Genomic DNA, 18184 nt, shown 5'->3' with positions numbered 1-18184 from the left:
GAATTTCCCCGGATAAGAATATTACTCACACATATCTGGTTAGTTATAGGATGACATCTGTCAGCTTGTGTTTGTCATATGAGCGTGTGCGCTTTTTTTGAATGACAAATCTTAGATAAATATATGGGCACTGTTTACATTCTTTTGTTTTATCGCCTTTTTTTGCGCAACTGTACTTGAAAAGTATATCTAAATTTCACGATGGCTTGTTGACAGTATCATTGACTTGCGGTTTCACAGAAGACATCTTATTCTTCTCGGTATTGATGTCAAAGCGATGATCTAGATCTTTGAAATTTCTTGCGGTGAATTTAAAGGATATGCAAAAGTCTTTATTTTTTTTTTCTGAAGTTATATTTTTTGAAGAAACTGTTATGTACTAAGCGCATGAAAGCTTTCATATCTATGTTGTGCAAGATCTATGCTAACAATCAGCTTTTTAACTTTGCACAACCTACTATATGCACATTATACATAAATAAAACTTTATCTGAATATTACGTACTATTTAATATGCTACTGCAAATTTTCTTTGTCTAATAAAAATATTTTAAATTTATAAAAAATGCAATATTTTGAAGAAAAAAATCTTTAAATAATGTTATAAAGTAAAAGTAAAGCATCCTCGTCAATTACAAACAGATTAAGGATCTCCAATTTCGAGATTTTAAGACTTACTGTTTGTTGACGGTAATGCAAGCTAGCACCGTACGCCTGCCGCCTTTATTTCTTGAGAAGAAAAAGCGTGGAAATTGATCTGAAGATCTATATGTCCCCTGTGATAGAACCCCGGTCTATTGTTAAATATTTCCTTATATATTCTATAAAAAATTTTACATTCTGTTGTACCTGAAATTGATCCTGAATTTTTCGTAAGTATTACCATTAGTTTCGCTATTCTACACAGCAATTTTTATTTGTACAACAGAAAACAACCCATACGTTTTCTTGATAGTATGTATGACAAATGTTCTTATCCAACAATATGTAGTCCAAAATAATCTAAAATAGTAAAAAAACACAATTTTTTAAGAAAATAAATCCATGAATTATGCTATAAAACATTTCGAAACATTATCTACATCAAGTATGTCGTTACTAGCTTTTAATTTTACAATTTTTTTTAATTAATTTAATAATATGTTACAGTAGGATTATAAAGAAGAATATGTAAAGAACTGAGAAATAGGTAAAATTATAAAGAGCTGCTTGACAATGGTTACGAAGAATTGCTTAAAAAGTTTATGAGGAACTGAATAAATAATATTATAATTTATATTAGAATTCATGTTAAATAAAGAAAATCGTAATGTGATGTGAAAAAATTAGAGAGGGATACCTTTTCTTCTTGTATTTATTGAAATGCGTCGAGAATATTAAGGTAGAATTAAAAACAATTCCCACACATTTTCTAATTTATAAATATTCTTTATTTTTTAAAACATGCTTAAATAAACTCATTAAATTCAATTTAACGTTTTTAGGCACGCATAATAATAAAGAAAAGAATACAATAAAATTTCAGAAAACGATAAATTTATAGTTAAAAGCACATGACTTTTACCAAACGATTTGTTTTTAAATAATTTAATGTCTTGAGTCATTTCAAAAGTGTGATGGAGTTATATTTTGAGTTTTTCACTTATTGAATTGCAAACGATAAATTACGAAGAAAGTGACAACACCAATTTCGGCGAAGAATTACACATGTCAAATGTCAAGTTGTGTAAAAGTGACACACTATCATGTGCTTATGAAAATTCGAATTTCAGAATGGCAACTGAATGAGATAGTCTGCTAAGTGCAGTTACATTGCGGAAGTTATGATGGGACTTGGGTTTATTTGGAATGTTACCAGACGTAGGTGTCTACCGCAAGATGCAAGAGTTTATTTATCACAGTTTTATTCTTTTTCCCCCAAGAGCAATCTGTTGTTATTTTGGTTTTCCTACGTAGATTTGTCAGAAGGAGTTCTTTCATTCAAGTTTTTCTATCCTTGGAAGATAATTTCTTTATCTTTACACATTTTCACTCACATAGTAGACATGATATAATTCAGACCAAGATCATCGATTGTTTAAAGTTGTCCAAAATAATTTCGAGATCGGGTTTAAAATGGTAAATGTAGCTGATGAACTTTAGTAAAGACGGTGATATAGAGGGAAAAAAAGACTTTTCTTAAAAGAAAGAAAGTTAATCTTTATTTACTCTAATTTTTTTTTCATGCCATGCTAGAGAAATAAAAAGAAAATGACATTCTACGCAAGAAAAATATATTCTGGTTACCGTTCTGTATGTTAAAAAGATTTTTGGTAAAGAAAAAAAAACACAAGTCTGGTAATAAAACTAAAATATTCGGTATTTAAATCATTCATTTAAAAATTATTCCGTTCATACGATAAAGGTTTAACGGAAATTCTGGTTTTCAAAACTATAGTTCTTATTACCACACATTTTGTTACAAGTACAAAACTGTCAAGTAAATTTAATCGAATAAATGGTTTGAATGCCCTTCTCTAAGGTATCATTTTAAAATCACCAAATTTTAACACATATTATAAACTAACAGTTGCTTGTTAGATTTACCAAAATCATTACCAAAGTGCTGCGGTAAAAGCTACCGTTCTTTTTAGTGCTCCCATAGAGCTAGAAACATCGTAAATTTTATCACACTCTAGTAGTTTCGTCCATACTTTTCTTCTCAGAGTGACTTCCAGAGGACAATTTTAGAAAAATTGCTTAGTAAAAAAAAAAAAAGCGTATAACACTGGGCGGGGGGATTTTTCGAAGCATTCTTACAAATACTTGATTTTGTCTAATTCGGTCAGGGGACTTCGAATCTAAAAGTAGTAGTTTTGCTCATAAAGCTACAAATTTCTTTTGAATAAATTTTTAATCAATTTTTTTAAAAAATGCACAAGTTTAAAAACGTTATATATAACAGTAGATCCTCTAAATGTGCCACAAGTTTCTAGGTGAGTTTGGGCTCATCCTCATGACCCATGCCCGTAAATGCAGTCATACGCCGCTGGGAGCGCTTCCTTATTATGACCTGTGCAGAAGTACATGAGGAAACGGTTTATAGTAGGGGAAGCGCTCACGTCCCTTGCGGCGTATTATGTCTTTCCCGGGGTGGGTTCCTTTGCAGTTTTAATTCTGATAGTGTGCCCTAACTCCCCAAGAAGCTTGTCGCCCATTTATGCGATTTCCTGTTTTATGTATCGTTTTTAAACTTGTATATTTCGACAAAATTTAGACTAAAAATTACTTTTAAAAAAACTGTAGCTTGGAGAGAAAAACCGGTTTAGTGACGTGAAAATATCCCAAATTCGTAACAAAAATCTCATGCAACAGAAAACAAAAACAAACAAAAAAATTTACCCCTTGTAATTGCTTTAAGTAAAAAAAGGAATGACATAAATTATTTTTAAACAGACTAACACAATAAAAAAAGTGTTGTGTTAGAAATAAAAAAATAGGTTTAATCTCGTAAAAAAATAGATTAAAAATATCTGTTGGAAAAAAAAGAAGACGAAAAAACACTGTTCCTTGAAGAGAGAAATCGATTGCAGATTGAAATCACGACACTAAAGTACCTAATATCTACTTTAAAAAAATTGCTTCCTAGTGTAATTGCCGTAAATAGGGAAAACAGCTTTAATGATTTCAGTCATAGGAGTACAAACACATCTTCCTACAATAAAAATACTAATTTAATCTTTAAAGTATTTCATTGAACTTTTTTTTTAATAAACTTACCACACTCCATCGAAAAAGTTAATATGTTCTACGAACTGAATAACTAACTTTAAAAATAAAACTCTGCTGTACGCATTCGTGACGATCACGAATATTTATACCAGGTGCATCATAAAAAAATCTTTCTGACAAATTTAGTGGTACCTTATATTACCCTTGGCGAATAAATCAGTGGAAGTTAAAAAGACTGTAAATAATAATAACTATTAAAAAACTCACAACCTCTGATTTGATTTGAATATTACTGTACTTACGCGAACGTGCATTCTCGCTTTTTATTATGGTGTGTAATTTGGCAAATTTTTTTGACTGGCTTTACATGGAAAAAAAGTAAAATAGTATTAAATTACATTTTTCAACATTCAGTTAAAATAAAACTTCTGAGAATTTTTTATTTATTTATTTATTTCTATCAATTGCATGTTATTATATTACAAGTTCACGATAGGAAGATGAACTAAGAAAGATAAGACAAAATATTTAATAATTTTTTTATAACATATTCTCTTTTTTAAATCCCCTTTGTAAAGATTTTATATTCTAGAGAACGTTTTGAGAAATTGTATAATATTATTGTAACCAAAGAAGTAATTTCTATGTAAACTTCATGTATTTATATCGAGCAATACAATATTTATATCAAATGGCAAGCGAACTATATGTTTTGTAAATTGTAGAAATTTTAAATATCATTTTTCAACAAAATAGAAATTATTTTTACATAGGAAGAGATTGTTGTAGTTCGTAAATATGTAAATTTATTATGTTCGATTCGATTATCTTTTATTATATTTGATTTGTTTATATTCTATTCGAATGTATTCAATTCGAAAACTATTCATTTCGCTTTCATTCAATTCCACCATTTTCTTAAACTTCAAAATATTTGAATTGACGATTCGAGTATATTTCAATACGATTTCATTTCATCGAATTCAGACGCATTTAGGCCGAAGATATTCGATTTGAATATTCTTGTTCTGGTGACTAGAATAAGAAAAATATTCGATTGTATTCAATTACATTACATTCTCGAAATTTATATCCACGAACAATATTAAAAGATATTTGAATATTTATTGAGACACCATGTGCAGCTATACAACAACTATACTCTCCATATATAACGAACTTTTTTTCCTCAGGTAATTAAAAATTAATGGGTGAATAATCTTAGAATCAGGATGATCACTAAAGAGTACAAAGCTGGTGTGAAACACATACATATTTTATATGCATTATACAAAAAAAATACAATAACTGCGCATTTCGAGAAGAACTAGTTCTACTAATAAGGAAGATTTTTTAGGTATAGGAATATCCTCTGGGACAATTTATATACATTCATTTTCAACTATTTAATGGAAGATAATTTGGTTCTTTACGAAACGCGTAGTTTTGTTGCACTTTTCTGTGTATGATGTTTCAAAAAGTCTATATGCGTGTTTCACACCAATTTTGTATTTTTTTTATTAAAATATATGCATACAATTCAACATTATACAGTGCTCAAAGAAATTTTAACACTCAAAATAACATTTTATATTTCAGGGTGCAGCAAAAACCTGGACCAACAATTTTTAGCATGATTTTAGGAAAAATATAATTGTAAGGAAAAAAAATAGTAAAAATACAGTAATAATAGCAGTAATTGAAGTAATAGTTATAGCAGTAATAAGAGTAATTGTTTAATAAAAATAAAAATATAAATAAATAACTTAACAAAATATAACAAACAATAATAAGCGTAGACTTTTACTCATAAGTAAATTTCAAATTGGCCGCATTTTGCAGTCATGCAGAGACACAAACGCTTATTGAAATTTTCAACATTTGGCCGCAAGTCTACTTTCTTTTATCTGCCTCATTTCTTTTATCTACCTCATTCCAAAACTTTTGTGTGGTTTAGTGCAGAGACTAGACTCCAAAAAGGACCATACAGTTTAATCTGCGGGATTGAGATCTGGCGTGTAGGGTGGTCATTCTTCAGATGATATCATGTCTTTTTGGCGTTGCGAGCTGAAGCGGAGTCTTATCGTACGGTTTACGAAGTCTTGTCCAGTTTTACAGCTTTATTTATCCATTTTACATTGCAGAAGTGCTTTTTAGACCACGGAAGTTTAACAGCTTCCAGAATATCCCACTGGTACACTTTTGGTTTGTTTAAACATCTTCATTCACATAAATCAGAAACGCTTTGCCAATTGCGCTAGTGCCGCTCCAAAACATAGCCGAGTTTGAAATTTGGCAATGTTCAAAAATTTCATGAGTGCTTAGAGCATTTACAGACCAGATCCTATTGTTCTGGGAATTATGAGCTTTTTTGACGGTAAAGAGCTTCTCAACAATAACAAGGAATCTTTCCCAACGCTGAACTTGCTGAAAATTTCAATAAGCGTTTGTGCCTTTGAATCCCGCAAAAGGCAATTTGAAACTGATTAAAACTTATTGCTTTAGAACCAATTAAATTTACTTATTATTGAAAATCTACTCTTATTATTATTATTAATTGTTGTATTTTGTTATAAAAATTGTTTGTTCGGTCATTTTTTTAAATTCTCTGCTTGGTTGGATTTTTACGTACTAAAACTCAGTTTTAATAATTAGAGTGCCTAATCTTCTTAAATCTTATCCTTCAAATACTAATCTTACAAACATCTTACAAAATATAATCTTACAAATATAATAAATACTAATCTTACAAAAACAGACAAAAAAACGCACTTTTTTAAAAAAAAAATTCTCTGCTTGGTTGGATTTTCACGTACTAAAACTCAGTTTTAATAATTAGAGTGCCTAATCTTCTTAAATCTTATCTTACAAATACTAATCTTACAAATATAATAAATACTAATCTTACAAAAACAGACAAAAAAAAACGCACTTTAAAAAAAAAATAAATAAATAAATTCTCTACTTGGTTAGATTTTCACGCACTAAAACTCAGTTTTAATAATTAGAGTGCCTAATCTTCTTAAATCTTATCTTACAAATACTAATCTTACAAATATCTTACAAAATATAATCTTACAAATACTAATCTTACAAATATAATAAATACTAATTTTACAAAAACAGACAAAAAAAAAACGCACTTTTTTTTTTCTTTCAAAAAATTCTCTGCTTGGTTGGATTTTCGCGTACTAAAACTCAGTTTTAATAATTAGAGTGCCTAAGATTCTTAAATCTTATCTTGCAAATACTAATCTTACAAATATATTATCTTACAAATACTAATCTTACAAACTATAATCTTACAAATACTAATCTTACAAATATAATCAATACTAATCTTACAAAATCAGACAAAAAAAAAAAAAAAAAAAACTCACTTTCTCTGAATATTTTTTTTTGCTTTTGCCGAACTTGATTCTTAAACTGCAATTTATGGGAAGTAGCCTCAATCTGGAAAATATTATCTCAATATCTTCTGCAGAATGGAGTTTACTCTTAATAAAAATCTTCTTTTTTACGTGTTTCACTATATCTCGAGAACTATTTAAGCATATCGAAAAATTTTGCATACGCCTACAAAATTCATTCTCGTATAAATAATTCTGTGCAAAAATAATTTTTAATATCATTCATAATTTTCCTAATAACAGTCGAAAAATTATGGTTTGTAAGGTATGCATATTTTTACAACACAAAAGAATGCGTACACTCTCAAACTTTTCATAAACAAATATTTCTTTAAAACGACGAAAATCTGTCTAAGGTGCTACATGGTATTGTGCCTTGGACCACCACATATTGTACCTTAAAACCATTTAAATTTACTCTTGGATTACTCATTTTGAGTTGTTTTCTCTGAAATTTATTAGTTGAAAAAATGTGGGTATACATCCAATTATGAATTAATTTTCATGTATCCTGTATAAGCTTCAATAAATCGAGTTAATCATAAATGTTATACCGATAAATATTTTAGCTCCACAAGTTTATAATATTACTAAAAACAAAACTTTTTTACGCATTGTGAGTTGCATAATCCACAGGAAAAAGTATTTGTGATAAGTGGACCTGTTGCACATACTAAAGATCAGTACACGGTACAACATGCACAAACATTTTTATGATTTTGTTAAGCCTAGCAAAAATAAATAATTCTTTTTTGAATATAAGTTGATACGTTATCTAAAAGAGAATGACATTTTAGTACTTATCTACCTTAGTTCTAATTCGAAATGTAGTTTTTTATAGGATTTTATTTTAAAATCAAACTGACTTCAGAAAATTCCTCAGATTAAAAATCATAAAAGCACATGCCTGGAAAACCTGAAATGGTAAACAATACCGCAGATAGCCTAGTTTCTAACACATATTAACTGTATGAAATGCTAAATTTTTCCGATAGCGGGAGCAATATTTACACTGGTTCAAGTTACATACGATTCAAGGTACACTGAACTCTCCACTATATTATAGAAACATGAATTAGGTAGTAACTAAAGTAATTGAGACCGAATTTAATTCGGATAATTGAAATATTCAGACTATAGATGAAACGTCATTCTTATATTAACATGATTTTTCGAAGCTGTTTCGCCAAGCATAATAAAAAAAAAGCTACAATTTAAGTGCCTTAGACTTGAGTCAAAGCTATAATTTTAAACATCGCATAAATCTTACCGTTAAGGCTTTAAAACAGACAAATAACTTAAATATTTTAGAAGTTATTAAACTTTTCTTTAAAAATCGTCAATTTGGCGGCATTTTTCCACCCAAACAAAAATGATCAATATCAATGCCTTATACTCATTTTTTGCAAATTTTTATGAGCTCAAATAGCTCAGCATTAGAGTAAGTTTTTTACATAGTAAAAAATTAAATCACAAACGCATTTCCTTTTCTGAAAACTGTAGTTTTTCTCTATATCAACGTTTTGCGTCATTTTCAGAATAAACATAGAGGGCGCTGCTGAAGATAAGCTAAACTTGACTTAACAGTAACGAGTAACTTTTGCAAACTCTGAGTGAGCAGTTATGAAAATAGCATTTTATTCACAAAAAAGCATCACTTCGTGCGACTACAGAGACTTCGAAAAAGAGGCTTAAAATCGATTTATTTTTTAGTTTAAAATTGCCAGAGGCCATTTAAATTTAATTTTGATAAGACTTTTTTATCGAACATCTTTTTTTCAAATGGGTATGCAGGTAATTTATTTTAAAATTCACTTGCCTTATTGCCCCAAATAGCGTAACTCTTTCTTTTATCAAACCACTAGCTGAATACCCGTTTTTCGAACGTTTTTCTTTTCTTATTTTGCTCATTTATTCTTTTCAAAATCAAGAACCTAGTAATGTCTGTGAAAATTGCTTCATTTCAGATTTATATAAGAAACCAAGTCTATCTCTAGGTTAATGTGTCTAAACATAAGCACCATTTGCCCTAGGATAGAGGAAAAAAAGCAAATTTCAAAGGTGTTTGCTATTTATTTAAAATAAATGTCTTTCTCTCTTAGGTTCCCGAAAATGGGAGAATGAAAATATTCCATACCCAATCGTCATCTGGAGTTTCTATTTTTTTTCTCTCCAGAATTTTCGAGGAGAGTGAACAAACTAATGATGTCGGGAAAATGACGTCGAGAACGAAAAAAAAAAATTATATCTCTTAGCAGTATGGAGACATCTGCAACGATCACGTCTCCCCCCTGTAATAAAAATCGTCTGCGATGAAATGAAAATAAAAAAGGAGGAGTAATCTAGAAAAGAGCTGGAAACACCCTTCATTTCTAGTTATTTTTGTTTTCTAACTTGTTTTTTTTTTTTTCTTCTAGAAGGATGCTATTTTATTTTTCTTCTAATGCTAAAGTATTAAGTATATATATTACTCATTTATTTTACAGAACTCAATGTAGCATTTATTAAAAATTTATCCTGCTCGTTCTATCGCTGAGTTTAGAGATATATTGAAGAGTGTACTTGAAAACAGCGAACAACAAACTACAGGTTTTTTTCCGACTTCCAAAAACTCTTAGTTTAAACTTAAAAGTTGATAACTCTAATGTTAAATTCGAAATTTAGAACAAATCACCTTCAAACATGTGAGTTACGTGAAGTTAGAAAACTTTTGGCCAAAAGCAACTCGAAATTTTGGTCCGCATCAGTTACCATTTTCATGTTTTAAAAATATTTCTCTGAAAATGGATATGATTTTCACATTTTTTTTAACTAATAATTTTTGTTTTGAATAATTGAAAAATAAATTTCTAATAATTTTGAGAATTCAATTTTTTTATCTAATAATTGTTTGACAATAATTTCGAGATCTTATATTTTTTCATCTAATATTTTTTTTTATCTAATAATTTTTTTTATCTAATAATATTTGTGAGAAGCGCATTATGATTTCTCAAAGTAAAAAATTGCGGAAGACAATTGATTAAAAAAAAACTCCACTTGATGTTTAAATAAATTTCAATTTTCGTAAAAATTTTTTAAGTATTAATAAAGTAAGTGAGCGTACATTGGTATTCAAAATAAATTTAAAAAAAGCATTTGAATGTATATCTGTTGAAATTGTATGGTATTCTATCTCAATAGGTACCAACCATGTTTGAGAAGTATAAGAGGCTTGTGAGCGATGCTGACCACAGGGGCGCAAGGATGAGAGGTCCCTGTGACCTCCCTCAGAATTTCACTATTCGACAAATTTTGTCTGGCCATTCAGCATGTTTACAAAATTTCTTTTTTTCTCTCTCCTTTTTTTTTAAGAAAACATAAATAAGTCAGTCTATATTATACCGTTATTTAAAATTATAAAATATCGATGGAAAAAAACATGCGTTTCAGGTACCCTTATTTTAATTAGGGAGCTCGATTCCCGGAATATTCTATTTCTATTTGATATTCGACAAGCTTTGTTGATTATCAAATAATTTGTTATTTAATGTGTGGGATGGTAAAAAAATTATGGTATCTTAGGTGCGAATGAATTTCTTCCGTATTTATTTATCAAATAGTTCATGAATTATTTTATTTATTGACTAGAATATTTAAGTATATAATATATCAATAACTAATATATTAGGGGGGAGATAAGCGAGTTTTAAAGAGATAAGCAACAAAATATTTTTTTTTATTAAAGCAAATTAATTACATCCTTATACCCAAGACTTGGAAAAAATAAATGAGTGTTAGCTAAGATTTCTCAAGACTACTGAAAAATACTTAAATTTAGCATCCATTTGAGAATTACGAAATTATTTCCGAAGTATTTTTGCACTCATATTACTTTGAATTAAAAATTTATTGGTTACCTAAAACATCTAGATTGATCTTCACTTTAAAAAAAAATCATACTTATTTCTTAGCTATCAACACTTGCACTTTTTTAAGATGTTTTCATTTTAATGGTAGTGAAATAAAAATTGAGACAATCACAGTATGCAGAAATTTCTTAAATTTCATAAGCAACTAAAACCACATCAGTGATTATTAGATTAATATCCGCTGATGTATAATCAGTTATTTATATTGTACTGTTGAAATTTTGCTACAGCAAGCGTTTATAGATTCAATTACGTTCAAAACGTTCAATTACGAACGTGTATAGGATGAATAGTTTTTAGCACTTTACGAACGTATAACGTATTAAAAATTAAACATAACGGATAGCTTTTTAGTGCATTAAAAAGGAAAATCGTCTAAACAAATAATTTATTAGTAAGTTAATCAGTTACTAATATTTTTTTGTCGAAACTTTACCACAGCAAGATAACACGGGGAAATTTTGTTGTTGTTACATTCATATATAATTTTAATATACTTGTTCTTGCCTAATGTGGGTGTGGAAATTTCAAATCTAAAATTAGTTTTGCAGCTAAAATTAAATTTTTCTTTTTAATATGGCACTTTTAGTCTTTTTTTTTGTTGAAATGTACAAGCTTTAAAACGTTGTATATAACAGAATGTTGCATAAATGTTGTAATAAATTTCTGGAAGAGGTAGGGCACATCATCAAGATTAAAATTGTATAAGAATCCATGTCTGGGAGTGTCGTCGTATGCGACTAGGAGCGCTGTCTTATTATGACATGTTTCTTGGTGTTCTTCTAAAGAAGTCATAATAGGAAAGCTGCCCTAGCCACGTACGGCAACATTTCCGGACATGAGTTCCTATGCAATTTTAATTCTGATGGCATGCCCTTCCTGGCCTAGAAGTTTGTCTCAACGTTTACGGGATCCCCTGTCATATATAACGTTTTTAAACTTGTACATTTCTAATTTCGACAAAAAATGGACTAAAAATGCCCTTAAAAAGCTGTAGCTTGGAAAGAGAAACCGATTTGAAATCAGACCCATGAAAATATCCAAGATCCATTTAAAAATTCTATGCAACAGGAGGGGAAATGTTCCCCACTGTAATTGATTTAAGCAAAAAAAAGGAATGACAAATATTATTTCTTATTTTTAGACAGACTAATAAACTAAAAAAAGTGTTTCGTTATAAATAAAAATTTTTTAATTGCTCTTGATATCACTATAAAAAAAATTTATTGGAAAATTAACATAATAATTATTTATCACGAAGTTTTAGTTTTATATTTATTTTTAAATTCATATTAACATACCTCCCTCAATAAATTTCCTAACACTTTTAATTTTACAATTAATATTGAATGCTAAAAACATATGTTTAACTTGTTTCTTAGAAGATCATGAATGAAAATATTTTTTACAACAGAGAGAAGTGTTAAATTTGTCTAAAATAAAAAGTGTTCGCAAAGTGTCACTATTAAGAAAATATTTAGGTAGTTCATCGTCAGTTTTGACATAAAGCTGCTTTGTAAATATTCTTTTCGCTCCCCGGTTAAATACGGTTACATTTTATTATTTCTTTTCTTTCTTTTTTTTGTTGTCAATTTCTTTGTTTTCATATAACTCAAACTCAACCGCATAACTTTCAAATTTATTTCTCGAGAAATAAATTACACTGTGTTTATTTTGCTAGTTTATTTAAAAGATAGAAAAACTTCAACATGACTAATTTCTTCCAAAAGCCCCCAAAATAATCTCTTACGCAAATGTTAAAACAGTACTTAAACTACAACCCTCCTTTAAGAAAACAAAACAAACATATATTTTTTTTAAATTAATTTCTTTCAAGTATGCTCCTGAAAAACTACACGGAGAAAAAAATTTGAATAAAATTACTGTACTGTATGGTAATGACATTTCTGCTAGAAACAAACCATATTTTAAATATGCGGTATTTTTCATTTGGTTATTTTTTGATAAAGGTTTTCAAAATTATAGTTCTTGTTACTGCATATGTAGTAAGAAATACGAAACTGAAAAGTAAATTTTATCAAATAAATGGTTTTTATGCCATGCTCTAAGTTATTCATACCCTCCAACTGCTACGGAATTTCCGTAGTTTCAGAAATCTTCTTTTCAGACGGTAGCAAAATTAATGTCTTAATATTTAAAAAAAATTAATTTTAGCGTAACTTGTCCACTATTACTTATAAAAGTGCAGGCCATATGGCTAGATTCTTAAGTTCTGATAAAAGTTTTATGAGAGATCCATTTGCTTTAAAAATTTCTACTTTGGTTCGCTACCACTAGAAAGAATTATTTTCAAAATCCTCATAAGTTGGAGGGTATGGTTATCATGATAAAATTACAAAATTTTACTACAATTATTAAGTTTTATCACATATTATAAAAGCATATTTTATTGCTAACCAAAATCACTGTGGTAATTTTTACCGAATTACATCTCAGTAATTTTTACAGATGTACTTGTTCGGAAATTTTTATCGAACTACTAGTTCGGTAATTTTTACCGAGGTTGTTGGTGTTTCCATAGAGTTAGAAACACTTGACCATATTCTGTTAGTCTTGACCATATTTTTTCCTCAGTTAATTTACGCATGCAAATTACCTAACACAACATAAGCAAAACTTCACTAAAACAAATATTTTATATTTTTGTTTGCGTAAGTCGATTAAACGAAAGCAACTAATGGAACACCAACATCATGGAGATAATTTTCTTTTCAAATTGTGAATAAGAAGCTAAAATTATACAATTTCAGTTAGTAGAATAAGATATTTTTAAAGCATGCTTCAAAAATAGTAATAAGTATTGAATTTGTACATAAAAGTTCTAAGCAGATCATTATAAACAATGCAATCAAATTTAAGTACAGTACAGAACCCGTTATCCGGAAATCAGAAAACCGGAAAACCAAAAAACCGGACCGAAATTCGATTAGTTTTCCCGCCATTATAAAAAAAAAATTTTTTTTTTTCCTCATAGGATTTTAGGATTTTTCGTTCTTATTTGAAAGATGTTTACCTTACCATCATTTTGGAAATAATCATTAGTGTATTATTTCATCGTTTTTTCTTCTTTTTAAGATTATTTCCAACTTTTTTTTTTTTTTAGTTGGGTTTAACTATAAAAAAAACGGGTTTTTGTAGCGATTCAGAAAACCGGAAAAATCAGTTATCCGGAATATCGATGGTCCCGATCGTTCCGGATAATCGGTTCCCTACTGTAATATGAATTGCAATCGCATATAGTGGTTCAAATGCAATTATCAGAGTTACATTTGTTTTTTTTAAAAATTCGCAACTAATCACGTAGAATCACATAAATTTAATTATATGTGATTTTAGTAAACCAATATTAAATAATCCTTCAAATGTAATAAGTAGTGTTAGATTTATTTCAAATAAATAAATAAATAAAACTATTAACAAATCATAAACTCCAGCAACAGAATTCAAGTATCATAAAAAGAAATTAATTTTCAAAAAAATAATTATTAAGCAAATTTTATACTTCCGAGTCAAATCTGTTCTCAAAATTTATGAAAAAAATCATCCAATTTGGATTAGAAATTCTGGTATAGAATATTTGAATGATTAATTTTTTTTAAATTTAGGATATGAGCTTGGTAGTTTTTACCGAAGCGCTATAGTAATGAATTCGGTAAAATTAACAATGAAATATGGTTTTATTACCCTGCTGTTTTGTAGTGACTGTGGTAAACTTTTGCACTTTTAACATGATAACCTAGAGTATAGCATAAAAACCATTTATTTGGCAAATTTTACTTTTCAGTTTTGTGTTTTTTCTAAATGAGGTGATAAAAATTAATATTTTAAAAGCAAGAATTTCCATTAAACCGTTACCAAACGAACAGAATAATTACTAAATGGATGGTGAAAATACCGGATTTTTTGTTTTTTCACTAGAAATGTCATTACCATACTTGTTTGGTAATTTTACTTGAATTTTTTTCTTTTTTCGATTAGCAATTTAAATTTTTTTGCTAACATTATTTCGAAACGTCATTAATTCTAAAAATAAGTCAAAGCCCACACACACACACAAGTATATTTTCAAATCATATCTGAAAAAAATGTGGATAAACAAAACAATAGCTACCATTTCATACGAATTACATTTTTTAAAGAATTTCCAACGCATTTAGATTCCAATAAGAGAAAAAAATATCCGCGTTTCCCACATATATTTCAATTCTAAAAGAAAAGGAAAATAATTTTGTCAGAACGACAATTTCAACAGTGCAAAAATTTTAAAAGACTAGATGAGACGGCGAAAGTATTTTACACGAGAATATATATATATATTCGCCAATGATATCAAAGGGAAATGTAATACAATAGTGCGTGTATTGCTGAAAGATCTTTTCACCTTGTGCAAGTGTTCTTTCGGAAACTCTTAAATCTATCCAATCGCAGAAATAAAGATATTTTGAATGGAAAATTTGACGCCATCCTTTGTTCGATGGGCCGAAAGAGGTTTTACTGAATGATTTATAAATCATCCGCTTTCGAAAGAATGGCACCCAGAAAACCTTCGAATTGAAAAACCGTTTTCAGTTTGACACGTTCTAAATTTCAAAATTACTACCTTTGTTTTTATCCGTTACTCGTGAGATTTTAAAGTTCTTTTATTGCAAAATGAAGGTTCGATATATTTGTTTTCCATTATGAACGATATTCTGTTTAGTTCCGTACTGTTTTCCGGTGATAAAAAATGTCCAGTTACAGTTACAGGTATAATTTTAAAACAAGATGCTGTTTCTTAAGGTATAGGAAACCTATGCTTATTTATCTCCAATAAATGCGATTCAAAATTTTGCATAATTTAAAAAACACTATAGCTTAAGAAGAAATTTTTATCTAAAAAAAAGTGTTATAACAAGCCTCATTTTATAGAACAAATTGTCTATAAAAAATAGGAAATAAATAACAAACTATAATTAGAATAAATAATAGTAGACGTGCTTGCACAAAAAATTGTATTCATTTCCCCACTTCAAAAAGTCAATTATTGAACAAGACAAAGAACATCAAAATTTATTTTTACAACATTTTGCATAAAACTAGTTTTTACAAATTTGGGGATTAATTTTAAAATATACTTCTTAGAAGATTTGAAAACCAAACGTTCATAACCAATTTAAGGGAATTTAATGTAACAATTACACAAGCAAGCTTATTGTTTGGTATTTTAGTTCCCTTATGAAAATAAAACAAATTTTATTTTTTTAATGTAATAAAAAGATATTCTTCCGGTGATTTAAAAAGGAGCAAGCTACTTGATGCTGCATTAAATAGTATATTGAGTCCTTTAAGTGCGTAACCGTTTATGCAATTAGTTTTACAAAATTAAAAAACAAAACATTTGTTAAAGATTGAATAATATAAACTAAAAGTTATAATAATTTTTTTAAATAATGGTGTGACTGTTAACAGTGGGGTAACCCGCGGGTGGGGGAACAAAGACGGTTCTCGGTCGCAGTTTAAGAGGGGCGACGAATTCATAAAAAAATTAATTTTAGAATAAAATGTTTTTTCTTTTCTTTTAAATATTTCCATTTTCATTTGCCGGGCTCCATAACTTCTTCAAATTTTTAGCCGTTTGCCCTTAAAAACAAACAGTGCCTGTTATTATTGTACTTTGCTTTGTACATAGGTTTTTTTTAAAATTATTTTCAAGAAATATAGAATAAAAAATTTTCACGAACATAATTCCCTTAAAAAAATTATCAGTTTGTCAATTTAAAAAACAATAAACACACAAAAACATCTAAGTGTATTAAAAATTATATTATAAACAAACACTGTTAAATTTTAAACAGAGTCGAATGAAAATTTATGATGTTATCGAGTTCAATTAATCGGGTTTATAGAAAATGTTACCACTTAGTTATGGAAGATCGTTCCAAAAACGCACAAAAATAAAAAATAAAAATTCAAATGAAAAAATGTATTGAAAATCGTCTGCATAAGGTAAATGTTCCTAATAGCTCGAAAGTCTTTTATGAAACATCGTCTGCAAACTTTAATTAAATTTATGATTCGGCTACGGAATTTTAACAGTTTATAACATCACCTGCTGTCTTTGGATTTATAATCACTCGCTTAAAAACATTTGTTTATAAAAGCAGTTCTGTGAAATATGAAGTTCATAAACTTTTAAAACCAAACCATTTTCCGAGAAATTGATTTTAATCTATCATTTATTCGTGATCTCTTTGAAATACACCGTTTAAATAGCTTAATCACTTATGAAAATCGCATCGCTTATATTACAGATCGAACTTTCTTTTAAGATTTTTATTAAATAGGATAATACTTTATAAAGCACTTGATATTCTCTACATCTCCAACTTCAACAAATGATAAGGAATCAGATAAGTTGAAGAAAACGTGCAAAAAACTAATACAGGTAATTTTAAACAAATGTTTTTTGTCAATCTGTATCATTTTTTTAAGCCTCAATTATATTTTAAAAATAAAATTGATTACAACCAATTTTAAAACTTTAATCTACATTTTTTAGCAACTTTAATAATTCTATTTTAACATAATTCAGTTCATTCTTATAATGTTTAATATTGTTTCATTTACAAGAAATTAACATTAATTTTACTTAGAATAATTTAATTGGTTTTATTGTAATGCATGTTTTAGAATAAATCAGTTCAGTTTTATCATGTAACTTTATTAGTACATACATTTAGTATATACAAACATTTGAATTTTTAGAGCCTTCATTATGAGGAAGAGGAGAAAAAAAGCACCTCGCTAGTAATTATATGGATTAAACAATCAATTCAATTTGGGCTGCTGAGCTAGAATTTAATGTAGTTAAATATTTATTCGAATGAAAGTATATATTTAAAAAAGATATATTTTATACATAAGGGATTGATTTAAAGTTCACGAAAAAAAATAACATTCCCCTTTTTGTACTACTTAAGAAAATTATTAGAAAATTTCTAAATTTCAATACTTGTACTTAATGTTGTGGGATATAATAAATGTACAAATTATACTTTTTTAGCAAAATATTTAAAAAAAAATTTTTTTTCTAGTTTTAAACTTTAAAAAAAAATAAGCTTCTCATTGCATTGCTTCTAATGATTGATATAT

The sequence above is a fragment of the Parasteatoda tepidariorum genome, chromosome 3 (assembly GCF_982258835.1).
Source record: "Parasteatoda tepidariorum strain Cologne lab strain chromosome 3, Ptep-v5.0, whole genome shotgun sequence".
Lineage (NCBI taxonomy): Eukaryota > Metazoa > Arthropoda > Arachnida > Araneae > Theridiidae > Parasteatoda > Parasteatoda tepidariorum.
This window is presented reverse-complemented; position numbering follows the sequence as displayed.